At 43.7% G+C, this 15,422-nt stretch overlaps 1 pseudogene; it reads right to left on the bottom strand.

Annotated features, from left to right (window-relative positions):
* Nucleotides 1-879: 879 nt before the first annotated feature.
* LOC135561742 (NACHT, LRR and PYD domains-containing protein 3-like) lies at nt 880-14,953 on the bottom strand (annotated as a pseudogene).
* Between the last annotated feature and the right edge of the window lie 469 nt (nt 14,954-15,422).

Here is a 15,422-nt window from a genome sequence, read left to right on the forward strand (position 1 = left end):
TACAGAACGGAGTACAGTTCATTACTAGAGACATACAGGTATTCTACCCTACCTACTGCATACAGAACAGAGTACAATTCATTACTAGAGACATACAGGTATTCTATCCTACCTACTGCATACAGAACAGAGTACAGTTCATTACTAGAGACATACAGGTATTCTATCCTACCTACTGCATACAGAACAGAGTACAATTCATTACTAGAGACATACAGGTATTCTATCCTACCTACTGCATACAGAACAGAGTACAATTCATTACTAGAGACATACAGGTATTCTATCCTACCTACTGCATACAGAACGGAGTACAGTTCATTACTAGAGACATACAGGTATTCTATCCTACCTACTGCATACAGAACAGAGTACAATTCCAACAGGATATCAGAGATGCAGAAGAAGAGTATTCATGTGGTGATGATGTATGCTGTGTTGGAGTGCTCTGCCTGCTGGGTAAACTTCCCCTTAATTCTACCATCATGTCCTCATGTTACTAAACCTACTACACTACATATGACACAACCGCTGCTCACACTATTAGGACATCTATTCTGACTTACTTCAGCTTCATCAGTTTATATGTGGGATCCACCAGAGCAGTTGAAAGCAGTCCCCCTGCAGAGTCTCCTGGGTGATTGTAGCTCAGGTCCAGCTCTTTCAGGTGGGAGGGGTTTGACCTCAGAGCTGAAGACAGAGCAGCACAGCCCTCCTCTGTGACCAGACAGCCAGACAGCCTACAGAGAGACACAACAGCTGTCTAGGTTGGTGTACTGGTGTCAATCATCTTGTAGGACACCAACACATTTGTCCATGACACAAACATTGGGATAAAACATCAGATTTTCAGAGTATTTGTTTCACTAAGCTCAGTTCCGACCTGACTGAAACAGCTGTACTTACCCCAGTGTGTGTAGTTTACAGTCTGGATCCACCAGTCCAGCAGACAGCAGTGTAACTCCTGAGTCCTGCAGGTCATTGTCTCTCAGCTCCAGTTGTTTCAGTTGTGAGTTGGGTGAACTCAGGACTGAGGCCAGATCTGAACAGCAACCCTCTGTCAGACCACATTGACCCAGACTAGAGGGGAGTAGAGAACCAGTGGTTGAATAAGTACTCAATTGTCATACTTGAGTAAAAGTACAAATACCTTAATAGAAAATGACTCAAGTGAAAGTCACCCAGTAAAATACTACTTGAGTAAAAGTCACCCAGTAAAATACTACTTGAGTAAAAGTCACCCAGTAAAATACTACTTGAGTAAAAGTCACCCAGTAAAATACTACTTGAGTAAAAGTCACCCAGTAAAATACTACTTGAGTAAAAGTCTTAAAGTATTCGGTTTTAAATGTACTTAAGTATCAAAAGTAAATGGAATTGATGAAATATACTTAAGTATCAAAAGTAAATGGAATTGATGAAATGTACTTGAGTATTAAAAGTAAATGGAATTGATGAAATGTACTTGAGTATTAAAAGGAAAAGTATAAATCATTTTAAAATCCTTATATTAAGCAAACCAGACGGCACCATTTTCTAGTTTATTTACTGATAGCCAGAGGCACACTCGTTCACTCTGACATAATTTACAAACGAAGCATTTGTGTTGAGTGAGTCCGCCAGATCAGAGGCAGTAGAGATGACCAGGGATGTTCTCTGTTTAGTGAGTCCACCAGATCAGAGGCAGTAGGGATGACCAGGGATGTTCTCTGTTTAGTGAGTCCACCAGATCAGAGGCAGTAGGGATGACCAGGGATGTTCTCTGTTTAGTGAGTCCTCCAGATCAGAGGCAGTAGGGATGTTCTGTTCTCTGTTTAGTGAGTCCTCCAGATCAGAGGCAGTAGGGATGTTCTCTGTTTAGTGAGTCCTCCAGATCAGAGGCAGTAGGGAGGACCAGGGATGTTCTGTGTTTAGTGAGTCCTCCAGATCAGAGGCAGTAGGGATGACCAGGGATGTTCTGTGTTTAGTGAGTCCCCCAGATCAGAGGCAGTAGGGATGACCAGGGATGTTCTCTGTTTAGTGAGTCCACCAGATCAGAGGCAGTAGGGATGACCAGGGATGTTCTCTGTTTAGTGAGTCCTCCAGATCAGAGGCAGTAGGGATGTTCTCTGTTTAGTGAGTCCTCCAGATCAGAGGCAGTAGAGATGACCAGGGATGTTCTGTGTTTAGTGAGTCCTCCAGATCAGAGGCAGTAGAGATGACCAGGGATGTTCTGTGTTTAGTGAGTCCTCCAGATCAGAGGCAGTAGAGATGACCAGGGATGTTCTGTGTTTAGTGAGTCCTCCAGATCAGAGGCAGTAGAGATGACCAGGGATGTTCTTTTTGATAAGTGTGTGAATTGGACCGTTTTCCTGTCCTGCTAAGCATGACAATGTAACGAGTAATTTTGGCTGTCAGGGAAAATGTACGGAATAAAAAGTAAATGAAAAGTACTTTATTTTCTTTAGGAATGTAGTGAAGTAAAAGTAGTCGAAAATCTAAATGGTAAAGTACAGATATCCCCCAAAAAACAACTTAGTGTATGTACTTTAAAGTACATACTGGAGAAGACATACTTGAACACTAGCAACACACACTCACATAACACACACACACCTCAGTGTGTGTAGTTTACAGTCTGGATCCTCCAGTCCAGCAGACAGCAGTGTAACTCAGCTCAGTACTGACCTGACTGAAACAGCTGTACTTACCCCAGTGTGTGTAGTTTACAGTCTGGATCCTCCAGTCCAGCAGACAGCAGTGTAACTCCTGAGTCCTGCAGGTCATTGTCTCTCAGCTCCAGTTGTTTCAGTTGTGAGTTGGGTGAACTCAGGACTGGGACCAGATCTGAACAGCAACCCTCTGTCAGACCACACTGACCCAGACTAGAGGGCAGAAGATCACATGATTAACACATGTTTAAAACATCCACATAATAACTCATACTGAAGATATTTAACTCACACTAGTGTCTGTATGTTGCAGAGTGGACTGGTTAGTCCAACACAGAGCAGCTCCACTCCTCTGTCTCCCAGATCATTGTAGCGGAGGTCCAGTTCTCTCAGGGGGGAGTTTGGTGTCTGCAGAGCTGAGGCCAGAGTCTCACAGGATTCATATGTGAGTTTACAGCCAGCTAGTCTGAAGAGAGGAGATAATCTGTTAGATATGCAATGCCTTCATTATAATGCTAGTCTGAAGAGAGGAGACAGGTCGATACACTGTTCAATATGCAAAGCTTTAGGAATAATGAGATGCATTAAGACAATAACAGAAGGACACGATTAGACAATGTTAAAAACATTCCTAACTCACTCAAGATATTTAAGCTTATAGTTTCAAATATTTATCACATCGTATGTGTGTTTCTGTACTTTCACCAAGATGTTCAAATAATGTTAAAAACATAATTACTACAAATATATGAACACTATGAAGACAGTGGATACTGAAGCTATGTAAAGTCCGTCGTCAGAATGAGACCAAGGTGCAGCGTGGTAGGCGTACATCTTTTCCTTTATTCAAAATGACACTGAAAAACAACAAAATAAGAAAAACGAACGTAAAGCTATATTACTGGTGCAGAAAGCAACTACACTGTTAAAGAGAATTTTTTTTAATCAATAATGACTAATTATGTATACATTTCAATCAGGACTGACTAATCAGAATACTATTATGTTACTGTATAGATGTATGAATTTTCTTTTAACCTTAGTACTGAATATAATGTGTGTAATTATAATCAAGAATTAGAACAATGACTGTCTGTTCCTTGGTAGAAATGAATGAACTTATAGCCAGACTGGCTAGAATGCTTATCTTACACAGGCAGACCTTGACTTGGGTCGTAAATTATCTTAGTAGGGAGAGACGATGTGGGAAGGCTTGAGAACTATACAGCCATTGTACTGCTGGTTGATGAGACGGGGTAGTACGAAAACTAATGACGTCATTTTCCAGTTTATAATCTGTGGTAAACTGTATCATGTTCAGTACTCTCGAGAATAAACGCTGCTGATAGATTTTGAGACTGGTCTCTGTCCATTTCATGCAAATAAGAGTCTTACAAATTCTTAGGAATTGACAGAGTGTTTCATTTTAATTGGGTATTAAAACATATAGGAATTTAATTCCTGTAACATACACACAAACAAGATCCCACAACTGAAAGTGGGGAAAAGGGCTGCCTAAGTATGATCCCCAATCAAAGACAACGAATGACAGCTGCCTCTGATTGGGAACCATTCCCGACCAACAAAGAAACAGACAAACTAGAATGCCCACCCCAAATCACACCCCGACCCTAACCAAATAGAGAAATAAAAAGGCTCTAAGGTCTAGGGCGTGACAAGATATTTAACTCACACTAGTGTCTGTATGTTGCAGAGTGGACTGGTTAATCCAACACAGAGCAGCTTCACTCCTCTGTCTCCCAGGTCATTGTAGCTGAGGTCCAGCTCTCTCAGAGGGGAGTTTGATGTCTGCAGAGCTGAGGCCAGAGTCTCACAGGATTCATATGTGAGTTTACAGCCAGCTAGTCTGGAGAGAGGAGATAAACTGTTAGATTGACAAATCCCTCATTATAATGATACTGTATGTATCTGCATATTTACCAAGATGTTCAAATAATGTTAAAAACATAGTAACATATAAAAACTACATATATATAAAACACTATAAAGACAGTGGACCCTGAAGAAAGTTAATTCACACTAGTGTCTGTATGTTGCAGACTAGACTGGTTAGTCCAACACAGAGCAGCTTCACTCCTCTGTCTCCCAGGTCATTGTAGCTGAGGTCCAGTTCTCTCAGGGGGGAGTTTGGTGTCTGCAGAGCTGAGGCCAGAGTCTCACAGGATTTATATGTGAGTTTACAGCCAGCTAGTCTGAAGAGAGGATATAGTCTGTTAGATATACAAATCCTTCATTATAATGATACTGTAAACATCAACTCAATAACAGAACTTACAGTGCTCTCTTGCAGGTTTTCACTACCGCAGCAACCTCTGATAACCTTCCTCTGATGTGTTGTATGTCTTGAGGTCAAACTCCTCCAGCACCTCCTCTGACATCAGTAACAGGTAGGCCAGGGCTGAACATTGGTCAGGTTTTAGTCTTGTTTCTGAAAGAGTTCCTGATCGCAGGGAGGTCTGCATGTCTTCAACTAGAGAGTTGGCACCAAGTTCATTCAGACAGTGGAACAAGTTGATGATCCTTTCTGGTGAGGATTCCTCCTTGATCTTGTCTGAAAGGTACTCAACTGTGCTCTCATTGGTCTGTGTTGTACTTGCTGTCTGTGTCAGAAGGCCTCGTAACAGATTCTGATTGGACTCCAGTGAGAGACCCAGAAGGAAGCGGAGGAACAGGTCCAGGTGTCCATTCTCACTCTTCAAGGCCTGGTCCACTGCGATCTCGTGAAAGTCAGACAACTGGATTGACGACTCCTCCTCCTCCTCCTCCTCCTCATCATCATCATCATTCTCCTCCTCCTCACCACCAGTGACTGCTTTGAAGAAAACATTTTCCTTCTTGTCCAGACATGATTCTAAAGCATGCACTGCTGCTAGAAACTCCTGAATGCTCAGATGCACAAAGCTGTAGACCTTCTCTTGGTACAGCCCAGATTCTTCTTTAAAGATCTCTGTACACAATGCTGAGTACTCTGATGCCTCTGTGACGTCAAGGCCACACTCTCTCAGGTCCTCCTCATAGAAGATCAGGTTGCCCTTCTGCAGCTGTTGGAAAGCCAGCTCTGCCAGTTTCAGGATCATCTCTTTGTCTGACTGAGACAGTTCCTTTGGGTTTGTCTCTGTGGCTTTGTTGTACTTCCTGTTCTTCACAATGATTTGGATGAGCATGAAGTGTGAGTACATCTGGGTCAGAGTTTTGGGGACTTCATCCTTCTCAGCCTCGTTCAGTATCATCTCAAGGACTGTGGCTGATATCCAACAGAAGACCGGCATGTGGCACATGATGTGGAGGCTCCTTGACGTCTTCATGTGTTTGATGATTTCATTGGCCAGATTCTGATCTGTGATTTTCTTCCTGAAGTACACCTCCTTCTGTGGATCATTGAACCCTCGTACCTCTGTCACCTGGTCAATACACTCAGGAGGGATCTGATTGGCTGCTGCAGGCCGTGAGGTTATCCAGAGGAGTGCAGAGGGAAGCAGATTCCCCTCGATGAGGTTTGTCAGCAGCACGTCCACTGAGGTTGGCTTCGTGGCATCACAGCACTTCTCATTGTTTTTGAAGTCTAGAGGAAGTCGACACTCATCCAGACCATCAAAAATGAAAACAGTTTTGGTTTCACCATCTTCAATGCTGTCAATCTCTTTCAGCTCTGAGAAGTAGTGGGAAAGAAGTTGCATCAGACTGTATTGGTCCTTTTTCAGGTTCAGATCACGGAAAGGAAGAGGAAACATGAAATGAACGTCCTGATTTGCTTTTCCCTCTGCCCAGTCAAGGATGACCTTCTGCACAGAGACTGTTTTTCCAATGCCAGCGATTCCTTTTGTCAGCACAGTTCTGATAGGTTTGTCTTGTCCAGGTAAAGGCTTGAAGATGTCGTGGCATTTGATTTGTGTCTCTTGTGTGGTTTGTTTCTTGGATGCCATCTCTATCTGTCTAACCTCATGTTCATTATTGAGCCCTCCACTTCCACCCTCTGTGATGTAGAGCTCTGTGTAGATGTCCTTGAACAGACTTTGGTTTCCATGGTGTCCAATTCCTTCAGATATGTGTTGATACTTGTGTTTCAGTTTAGCCTTGATGTCTTGTTGGACTGTCAGAAGAGTTTCACCTGTAGGAAAACAATGAGAGTTGGGACTCATCAGTTTGTGTGTGTGTTTTATAAGGGCCTTTGTACCGTTCTTTGTGATATTGTATGAAACACAGTCTTACTTCTTCTGTCCAGAAGGTTGTGTGTGATCTTTAATACATCCTCACTGTCCAAACTCTCCACTTCCTTATTGTCATCTGGTAATGGTTCCTGGCTGAAAGCAGGTGGCTGATCACTCTTCATTGATAGCAGGCTGGTTGTAGGGGACTCTGCTCTGGGCTTCTGGACACTGAACAAAACAGGGAGACAGAACACCTCATCAATATCTCATCAATACCTCATCTACTTCATTTTAACAACTGCATAGTGGAACTTCTAGAAGTCCTGATGTTTCTATTAAAGCTACAGTCTGGAATTGGTAAATCCATTTTTGGCCCTTTAAATGAATGATATAGGCCTACATGTTATGTAATTTGGGAACACTTTTCATTAGTTTGATATAAGAGAACTGTATATTTTGCTATTAATCGCTTACCTCTTAGAACTGGTGTCTTGAGTCATTTTAGAAGCGGTGGTCTCCTCCTCTCTCTCCCCAGAGAGACTCATTTTAGAGGCAGTGGTCTCTCTCTCTCCAGAGAGACTCATTTTAGAGGAAGTGGTCTCCTCTCTCTCCCCAGAGAGACTCATTTTAGAGGCAGTGGTCTCCTCCTCTCTCTCCCCAGAGAGACTCATTTTAGAGGCAGTGGTCTCCTCCTCTGTCTCCCCAGAGAGACTCATTTTAGAGGCAGTAGTCTCCTCCTCTCTCCCCCCAGAGAGACTCATTTTAGAGGCAGTGGTCTCCTCCTCTCTCTCCCCAGAGAGACTCATTTTAAAGGCAGTGGTCCCCTCCTCTTTCTCCCCAGAGAGACTCATTTTAGAGGCAGTGATCTCCTCCTCTTTCTCCCCAGAGAGACTCATTTTAGTGGCAGTGGTCCCCTCCTCTGTCTCCCCAGAGAGGCTCATTTAAGATGTAAGTCACAGCTCACTCATCTGCAATAAGAAATAACAGAACAGTCAATATTTCTGAACATTGTTGAAGAACCATAAACAATGACAAAACATTTACTGTCTGTGGTCAAAGAGTTAAATCAGCTACTTCATATTGTATTCAAACATACACAGTCCAATATGGTATTCTTTTGATTTGACTTGGATCCCCATTATCTGACTCCATAACAACAGCTAGTCTACCTGGTTGGATCCCCTGACTCCATAACAACAGCTAGTCTACCTGGTTGGATCCCCTGACTCCATAACAACAGCTAGTCCACCTGGTTAGATCCCCTGACTCCATAACAACAGCTAGTCTACCTGGTTGGATCCCCTGACTCCATAACAGCTAGTCTACCTGTTGGATCCCCTGACTCCATAACAACAGCTAGCCTACCTGGTTAGATCCACATTATCTGACTCCATAACAACAGCTAGTCTACCTGTTGGATCCCCTGACTCCATAACAACAGCTAGCCTACCTGGTTAGATCCACATTATCTGACCCCATAACAACAGCTAGTCTACCTGGTTGGATCCCCAGACCCCCCCAGACCCCATAACAACAGCTAGTCTACCTGGTTAGATCCACATTATCTGACTCCATAACAACAGCTAGTCTACCTGGTTAGATCCCCTAACCCCATAACAACAGCTAGTCTACCTGGTTGGATCCCTAACCCCATAACAACAGCTAGTCTACCTGTTGGATCCCTGACTCCATAACAACATCTAGTCTCCCTGGTTGGATCCCCTGACTCCATAACAGCAGCTAGTCTACCTGGTTGGATCCCCTGACTCCATAACAACAGCTAGTCTACCTGGTTGGATCCCCTGACTCCATAACAACAGCTAGTCTACCTGGTTGGATCCCCTGACTCCATAACAACAGCTAGTCTACCTGGTTGGATCCCTGACTCCATAACAACAGCTAGTCTACCTGTTTGGATCCCCTGACTCCATAACAACAGCTAGTCTACCTGGTTGGATCCCCTGACTCCATAACAACAGCTAGTCTACCTGGTTGGATCCCCTGACTCCATAACAACAGCTAGTCTACCTGGTTGGATCCCCTGACTCCATAACAACAGCTAGTCTACCTGGTTGGATCCCTGACTCCATAACAACAGCTAGTCTACCTGGTTGGATCCCCTGACTCCATAACAACAGCTAATCTACCTGGTTGGATCCCCTGACTCCATAACAACAGCTAGTCTACCTGGTTGGATCCCCTGACTCCATAACAACAGCTAGTCTACCTGGTTGGATCCAATGACTCCATAACAACAGCTAGCCTACCTGGTTGGATCCCCTGACTCCATAACAACAGCTAGTCTACCTGGCTGGATCCCCTGACTCCATAACAACAGCTAGTCTACCTGGTTGGATCCCCTGACTCCATAACAACAGCTAGTCTACCTGGTTGGATCCCCTGACTCCATAACAACAGCTAGTCTACCTGGTTGGATCTCCATTATCTGACTCCATAACAACAGCTAGTCTACCTGGTTGGATCCCCTGACTCCATAACAACAGCTAGTCTACCTGGTTGGATCCCCTGACTCCATAACAACAGCTAGTCTACCTGGTTGGATCCCCTGACTCCATAACAACAGCTAGTCTACCTGGTTGGATCTCCATTATCTGACTCCATAACAACAGCTAGTCTACCTGGTTGGATCCCATTATCTGACTCCATAACAACAGCTAGTCTACCTGGTTGGATCCCTGACTCCATAACAACAGCTAGTCTACCTGGTTGGATCCCCTGACTCCATAACAACAGCTAGTCTACCTGGTTGGATCCCCTGACTCCATAACAACAGCTAGTCTACCTGGTTGGATCTCCATTATCTGACTCCATAACAACAGCTAGTCTACCTGGTTGGATCTCCATTATCTGACTCCATAACAACAGCTAGTGTACATGGATGGATCCCCTGACTCCATAACAACAGCTAGTCTACCTGGATGGATCCCCGGACTCCATAACAACAGGTAGTCTACCTGATTGGATCCCCTGACTCCATAACAACAGCTAGTCTACCTGGTTGGATCTCCATTATATGACTCCATAACAACAGCTAGTCTACCTGGTTGGATCCCCTGACTCCATAACAACAGCTAGTCTACCTGGTTGGATCCCCTGACTCCATAACAACAGCTAGTCTACCTGGTTGGATCCCCTGACTCCATAACAACAGCTAGTCTACCTGGTTGGATCCCCTGACTCCATAACAACAGCTAGTCTACCTGGTTGGATCCCCTGACTCCATAACAACAGCTAGTCTACCTGGTTGGATCCCCTGACCCCATAACAACAGCTAGTCTACCTGGTTGGATCCCCTGACCCCATATCAACAGCTAGTCTACCTGGTTGGATCCCTGACTCCATAACAACAGCTAGTCTACCTGGTTGGATCCCCTGACTCCATAACAACAGCTAGTCTACCTGGTTAGATCCCCTGACCCCATAACAACAGCTAGTCTGCCTGGTTGGATCCCCTGACTCCATAACAACAGCTAGTCTACCTGGTTGGATCTCCATTATCTGACTCCATAACAACAGCTAGTCTCCCTGGTTGGATCCCTGACTCCATAACAACAGCTAGTCTACCTGGTTGGGTCCCTGACTCCATAACAACAGCTAGTCTACCTGGATGGATCCCCTGACCCCATAAACACATCTAGTCTACATGGTTGGGTCCCCTGACTCCATAACAACAGCTAGTCTACCTGGTTGGATCCCCTGACTCCATAACAACAGCTAGTCTACCTGGTTGGATCTCCATTATCTGACTCCATAACAACAGCTAGTCTACCTGGTTAGATCCCCTGACTCCATAACAACAGCTAGTCTACCTGGTTGGATCCCTGACTCCATAACATCAGCTAGTCTACCTGGTTGGATCCCTGACTCCCATAACAACATCTAGTCTACCTGGTTGGATCTCCATTATCTGACTCCATAACAACAGCTAGTCTACCTGGTTGGATCCCCTGACTCCATAACAACAGCTAGTCTACCTGGTTGGATCCCCTGACTCCATAACAACAGCTAGTCTACCTGGTTGGATCCCCTGACTCCATAACAACAGCTAGTCTACCTGGTTGGATCCCTGACTCCATAACAACAGCTAGTCTACCTGGTTGGATCTCCATTATCTGACTCCATAACAACAGCTAGTCTCCTGGTTGGATCCCCTGACTCCATAACAACAGCTAGTCTACCTGGTTGGATCCCCATTAGCTGACTCCATAACAACAGCTAGTCTCCCTGGTTGGATCCCCTGACTCCATAACAACAGCTAGTCTACCTGGATGGATCCCCTGATCGCATAATAACAGCTCGTCTACCTGGGTGGATCCCCTGACTCCATAACAACAGCTCGTCTACCTGGTTGGAACCCCTGACTCCATAACAACAGCTAGTCTATCTGGTTGGATCCCCTGACTCCATAACAACAGCTAGTCTACCTGGATGGATCCCTGATCCCATAATAACAGCTCGTCTACCTGGTTGGATCCCTGACTCCATAACAACAGCTAGTCTACCTGGTTGGATCCCCTGACTCCATAACAACAGCTAGTCTACCTGGTTGGATCTCCATTATCTGACTCCATAACAACAGCTAGTCTCCCTGGTTGGATCCCCTGACTCCATAACAACAGCTAGTCTACCTGGATGGATCCCCTGATCCCATAATAACAGCTTGTCTACCTGGTTGGATCCCTGACTCCATAACAACAGCTAGTCTACCTGGTTGGATCCCTGACTCCATAACAACAGCTAGTCTACCTGGTTGGATCTCCATTATCTGACTCCATAACAACAGCTAGTCTCCCTGCTTGGATCCCTGACTCCATAACAACAGCTAGTCTACCTGATTGGATCCCCTGACTCCATAACAACAGCTAGTCTACCTGGTTGGATCCCTGACTCCATAACAACAGCTAGTCTACCTGGTTGGATCCCTGACTCCATAACAACAGCTAGTCTACCTGGTTGGATCCCCTGACTCCATAACAACAGCTAGTCTACCTGGTTGGATCCCCTGACTCCATAACAACAGCTAGTCTACCTGGTTGGATCCCCTGACTCCATAACAACAGCTAGTCTACCTGGTTGGATCCCCTGACTCCATAACATCAGCTAGTCTACCTGGTTGGATCCCCTGACCGCATAACAACAGCTAGTCTACCTGATTGGATCCCCTGACTCCATAACAACAGCTAGTCTACCTGGTTGGATCCCCTGACTCCATAACAACAGCTAGTCTACCTGGTTGGATCAATATCATGGATAATCTGATAGAGCAGCCACTATAGTACCTGGTCAATATAATGGGTAATCTGATAGAGCCTATACTATAGTACCTGGTCAATATAATGGATAATCTGATAGAGCAGCCACAATAGTACCTGGTCAATATAATGGATAATCTGATAGGCCTATACTATAGTACCTGGTCAATATAATGGATAATCTGATACAGCAGCCTGGTCAATATAATGGATAATCTGATACAGCAGCCACTATAGTACCTGGTCAATATAATGGGTAATCTGACACAGCAGCCACTATAGTACCTGGTCAATATAATGGGTAATCTGATACAGCCTATACTATAGTACCTGGTCAATATAATGGTTAATTAACTGATTAGGAGCAGCCACTATAGGTTAGGAGGAGAATACCAACAGGTTAATATACAACAGGTTAGGTAATCTGATACAGCCTATTAACACATTAGGAGGAGAATTACCTGGTCAATATAATGGAGGAGAATCACAGAGGTTAGGAGCAGAATTAACACACTTATAGGAGAATTAACCTTAGGTCAATTATTAACACAACAGGTTAGGGTAATTTAACTTAGATAGAGCCTTATAACTATTAGGAGGAGGAGAATTAACACAGCTTAGGTCACGGCAGGTATAGGAGGAGAATTAATCAACAGGTTAGGAGGAGGAGAGAATTAGCAGGTTAGGAGAATTAACCACTTAGGAGTACCTGGTCAATATAATGGTTAGGAGGAGAATTAACACAACAGGTTAGGAGGAGAATTAACACAGCAGGTTAGGAGGAGAATTAACACAGCAGGTTAGGAGAATTAACAGGGTTAGGAGGAGAATTAACACAACAGGTTAGGAGGAGAATTAACACAGCAGGTTAGGAGGAGAATTAACACAGCAGGTTAGGAGGAGAATTAACACAACAGGTTAGGAGAATTAGGGAGAATTAACACAGCAGGTTAGGAGGAGAATTAACACAGCAGGTTAGGGAGGAGAGGCAGGTTAGGATTAACACAGCAGGTTAGGAGGAGAAATTAACACAGCAGGTTAGGAGGAGGAGAATTAACACAGCAGGTTAGGAGGAGAATTAACACAACAGGTTAGGAGGAGAATTAACACAACAGGTTAGGAGGAGAATTAACACAGCAGGTTAGGAGGAGAATTAACACAGCAGGTTAGGAGGAGAATTAACACAACAGGTTAGGAGGAGAATTAACACAGCAGGTTAGGAGGAGAATTAACACAGCAGGTTAGGAGGAGAATTAACACAGCAGGTTAGGAGGAGAATTAACACAACAGGTTAGGAGGAGAATTAACACAGCAGGTTAGGAGGAGAATTAACACAACAGGTTAGGAGGAGAATTAACACAGCAGGTTAACACAGCAGGTTAGGAGGAGGTTAGGAGAGGAGAATTAACACAACAGGTTAGGAGGAGAATTAACACAGCAGGTTAGGAGGAGAGAATTAACACAGCAGGTTAGGAGGAGAATTAACACAGCAGGTTAGGAGGAGAGAATTAACACAGCAGGAGGAGAATTAACACAGCAGGTTAGGAGGAGAAATTAACACAGCAGGTTAGGAGGAGAATTAACACAGCAGGTTAGGAGAATAACACAGCAGGTTAGGAGGAGAATTAACACAGCAGGTTAGGAGGAGAATTAACACAGCAGGTTAGGAGGAGAATTAACACAGCAGGTTAGGAGGATCATAAAGCGATACCAACCTTGTTTCAGCAGGATGTTGTATATGTCCCTTATGTCAGGCCTTATTGGAAAGGATTTATTGATAATATCTGTTGGGAAAAAGTTTGGATGTTGCCACACACATACCTACTTGTTAACAAAAATTAATGAATTTTACTTTAAAATTATATATAAATATCAACCAGCCAACCACTATATGAAGAAGTTTAAGGAAAACTCAAATTGTATCTTTTGTAATGACCACCCAGAAACAGTGTTGCATCTTGTCTTGACTTTGTATTCATGTAAGAAAACTGTGGCAAGACATCAGTAGATTTATCATTTAATACATTCATGAAATCTTACACTATTGTGGAGAGATGTACCGCTTGGATTCTTTACCTACGATAGAAATTAGCTGAACAATTTTTATGTAATTAATTTCATCATTCTTTTGGCCAAATTTCATATTCACAAATGTTAAATGTACAAACAAAACACCACATGTTCTTACCTTACAAAAAGAAAAGTGAACTGTATTTTAAGACAATTAAATACTCTACTAACAGAAACGCTGTTATAATTATAAGTGTCTGTATGTCCCTTAATAAGGCCCGTGTGTAATGTGATATTTTACCCCCAAATTGTATTTTGTATATTATTTATATTGTGATGAAACAGCCGGGAGATGTTACAATATATACTTGTGTTCCCACACGTACTTCCTGTATGCATTCGTGCAACGTGGCAGGTTCGGAGAACAGTTTATATGTACATTGTTGCGCGTCACTTTTACTTGACGAGACGTACTTTTATTTAACGACAGCTATACATAATTCCGATGCACGTCTTCTTTCGGGAAATGAAAGTGAGCTAGTTTCCACAGTCTTTCGTGAGGATGATAATCACCTTTAATGTGCTGGCAATCACCGATAACAATAATACTATATTTCGTAGCCCTGTAGCCTATATCACATCACATTGGATCTTATTGACTAGGCTATAAATCAACACAAATGTAAATAAGCCTAAAATAATAATTCTTGAAAGTTTCAATCAATATTGTAATAACATGACGGATGTCTTACCCCCTAAATCATCACTCTCGCAATTTCTACATTCAAATATAAAAGAACGCTACACACGTCTTAAACATTCCCCTTTGATGAAAACGGTCTTCTTCTTCTTCTTCTATTTCTGTGGGGTTTAAGGAGGACTGCACCCCAAAAGATGTATTGCCGCCACCAACTGGACGTTTTGAAAAAGAAAAAAATCCATGCGTAATAGTGAAACTAACTTAATCCACCCTAATAAAAATAGTACATTGCCAAAACAAACAACACTCCCACTTCTTCCATCTTGTAGTTCTCCATATCTCCCGTCTCAGGCTCTAGGATCTGAAAGGCTGGTACGGCTCAGTGGAGGAAAGGGAGAGCGGAGGGATGTTGAGAGACTGACCCTCAGTCTGCTGCTCTCTCCCTCTGCTGAGACTGACCCTCAGTCTGCTGCTCTCTCCCTCTGCTGAGACTGACCCTCAGTCTGCTGCTCTCTCCCTCTGCTGAGACTGACCATCAGCCTGCTGCTCTCTCCCTCTGCCGAGACTGACCTTCAGTCTGCTGCTCTCTCCCTCTGCTGAGACTGACCCTCAGCCTGCT

The sequence above is a fragment of the Oncorhynchus nerka genome, linkage group LG18 (assembly GCF_034236695.1).
Source record: "Oncorhynchus nerka isolate Pitt River linkage group LG18, Oner_Uvic_2.0, whole genome shotgun sequence".
NCBI classification, from domain to species: domain Eukaryota; kingdom Metazoa; phylum Chordata; class Actinopteri; order Salmoniformes; family Salmonidae; genus Oncorhynchus; species Oncorhynchus nerka.